This window comes from Taeniopygia guttata, chromosome 2 (genome assembly GCF_048771995.1).
Source record: "Taeniopygia guttata chromosome 2, bTaeGut7.mat, whole genome shotgun sequence".
Classification (NCBI taxonomy): domain Eukaryota; kingdom Metazoa; phylum Chordata; class Aves; order Passeriformes; family Estrildidae; genus Taeniopygia; species Taeniopygia guttata.
Window position 1 is genome coordinate 109,108,866 of NC_133026.1, and position 3,635 is coordinate 109,112,500.

Below are 3,635 nucleotides of genomic sequence, written 5' to 3' on the forward strand. Positions count from 1 at the left end.
ATTTGCTGACAAGCCCGACATTAAACATTTGCTGGAATTTTCATATCGATAGTACGTTATATTGCCATTACTGAACAGTTTGGGGCTTTGTGGCTAGCTACCATGACAATAGATGCACAGCCTGGAACCAGTTTTAGTTAATTAGAGTCAATCAATCCAAACTTTGCTAACTTACTCATGTGAAACAATAGTATAATGAACCAAAGTCTGCGAGATGATTGGGAAACACAAATTATTGCACCCTGATAAATTAAATGTGACTATTGCAAAATCTTCCTTCTAAATGAATACTCAGAGAGAGAATGTATGGGTGAATAAGCATAATTTAAAATAAAGAAAAAAATTAAAGAAGCTGTTATAACCCCACTTCAATGTTTTCATTTTTCTTTAAAAGAAATGGAAAACCGGATCGCCGTATATACAAGACCAAATGGGTATGACATTTTTAAGATTAAAATTTTTACACAAAGTAGTCCTATAAAATTGACTCCTCATCATTTGCAAGCTAAATTTCACAACACACGTGGTGTCTAAAAAAAGTGTAATAATTCTGTTTCTTTTGTCCTTCACAACTGCTTATTTTTCAAAGCTATTTGCTAAATGTTTGCCTGACCTTGACAAGGCAAAGCTCTGAACCTTTACAAGCTGGTATACTGCTGTCAGACAGCCTTTCCTCACAGACAAAAAGACTTTTGCTCATCTTTTAGGATAACAAATATTTCCCCAATGTTCAGAATTCAACCTATGCACCAAAGGACAACTCATCTTCCCCAGATGTTTTCTCTTGATTTTCTAAAAGTGGTGTTTTTAGAATAAAAGGATCCAGTTGATACAAGGAGCACCAGGAAGGCATTTAAGCTTTTGTATTAAGATTGCATTTTGGGTAGTGAACTGGCCTACAATAAGCTACTCAAATGATTTATGGCTTTCAGAGGGTCTTAATTTTGTCCAGTGTGCCTCTTATCTTTTTAATTCACAATATGTCCATCACATGTGCTGCAATGTACAACAAAAATGACAAACAACTGAGACCCTGTCCTAAAGAGAAGAGTATGTAGATATGCAGTAGATGAAATATGCTACACACATGGACCAGCTGAGCCCCAAAGGAGCCTCAGAATTAAGGCCCATGGGATTGAAGAAGTGGGTTTAAATAAAAGGGAGAGAAATTCTTGGTTTCACAAACCAGAACAAGATTTGAAAATCTGGATGCATCAACCAAGGTATTTCCTGTAAATATTTAATATTATTTGTTTGATTAAATGGCCCTCTCTAGAAAGAGCAAACTATTTCTACATGTTGATATAGTGACACAGATTTGAGGGGGAGACATTTATATAGGGCAGAATTTTATCTATCCTAAAGAAAAATTTCAGATCTTGAGACCTATGGGATGGGAAAGTTTGTGCTGAAGACTGCAGGTTTTTTCCCAGATGCCTCCCAGACAATCAATACTCAGTGTTATGAATATTTGTGTTGCTCCAATACCTGTATTGCTCACATGTGTGTTAGATAAGAAAAGCTGAGATCTTTTCTGTCCCCTTACAGACATAATCACATTTTCCCTGCCATGTGTATTTGTGTCTTATTTTTCATGAATTATGCTAAAGTTTTACATTGTTTCGACCATACAAGGGCATATTAAGAGCTATTACAGAGTAATAAATCTGATGGAAACTTCCCCTCCTACCTAACATTTTAATGTAACATAAATTCTGGTTCCTGTGCTGAGGTTAATGTGAATTAAGTTTTGAAAGATAAAAATCTTGTTGTGTACACATTGCTCATGTCTAGGCTGCACTTATACCAGCAGTTCTAGATAGGCTTTTTGGGAAAATAAAAAAGAACTGAATCATTTAGTACTTTGTAAACTGGGAATTTGGCTAAAAGAAAAATTCTGATATACTACTTTTACATATCACAGTTGGATTCCTAAAGCTAAGGCTGTGAACTGTTAACAACAAATTCAATCAAAACCATCTGACAGACATTTCTAAAGAAGTTTAAAAGATCTAAAATGATAGCTTTCTCTGCCATGCAGTGAAGGGGTCAAGAAAACTAGTAAAATAAATATAGTAAGGGTAATAGGGAAAATTCATTAACACTTGAAAAAAATTTACAGCACAGATTTTTCACAAATTTTCCTAGAAGTACTTTTGTACAGTAATTAAACTCGCCTTCATCTTCCACATGAATTTTCTTTCCAACATTTGATTGCAAACACACCCGAAATACTGCTTTTTTATATAGAGGAATTAAAGAAAGCCCTTATCTAGTATGTTCAGTAGATGCACAGTCCTGATTTCTGGTAACCAGTACTTTTTGTGTTTGTTCTACCACGATTATGTACTAGTGAGCCATGGCAGTTTCATAAAGCAAACTTCTGCTATTACAAGTATTGTGGAGAATTTCAAACAGAAACAAAAGAAGTACATGGAAGTCATAGCAAATGAAATACAGTGTTATCTCATTAAGTAAGTCTGGGAAGGTGGATCTCAGCACTCAAGTCAGATTTTTTGTTAAGGTCCTAAAGAAGGGTCCTTTAACTCCTGGAATTCAAGGTTTGATTTAATATACAAAATGAGTCTAGACAACACTGTTTTGTACATATATTTAGGGAACTCACTGCTTTGAATATCTCTTGTATAGGAACTCATCTGAATCCAGTTACCTTCACTGTTTTTCCTCTGACTGAATAACCCACAACATGACCTTGCAAATTTAATTCTCCCGTAGAAAAATGATGGGAAATTAAACCATCCATTTTGCTCTAGCTTTCTGTATTCTTCATCCTCACATTACTGCTTGGCATTCAGATCCTTTTTCCTTCCCTCCACAGCCCTTTCTGTTTTGTTTTAAAACACAGAAACCATGATACAGAGAGAGAATTATTGCAGTTTTCCCAGATGGGGACAACCACAAGTGCCTATCAATATCCTAACACTGCTGTGCTCTTTATATATGGCTTTTTCCTTACCCCTCATTGACATGACCATGTCCTTTTGCAGTTACTTAATAACTGTGAAGTCCTTGCTGATAGCATGCTGTTCACAAAATAGGTTTCTCAACCTTAAATATACAATAGAAATACCCTTTGTTTACTTTACACTAGTCATACCAGTGAACACAATTCATATTTGCATCTAAATTTCTATGCAGATGAAAAGTTTAGTTACCCTCTAGCAATGTACACTAGGAATGGGACCAATGATTATGCACAATTATACCACTGTTAATGACCGTAACTAGGAAATGGGTGAACCTGTTTTATTTTCTATAAATCACACTGGTTCCTCTCTCACCTTCTTCTTTTCCCTGTCAAAAATCCCTGTATAATGCAGTTTAGATCCACATGACTGCAACAGGGAGTCTAACTGGTAAGTAATTCTTCCATCTTGTGCTACCTGTGTTCTTTCCTAAATAATTAATCACCCAGTGAAATAAAGGGAGCTTACTGTATTTCCTAAAGTTCACTGAGGGGTCTGATCTAAATTCATTTAAATTAATAATCATTATCTGAGGATAACTATCGTCTTGGTAACTTCAACCAAAAAATTACTCAATCTAAAATTCTGCCATAGGCTTCTCAGAAATCTGTGGAGAATTGAGACAATCATTTTTGAATTTAAAATCAA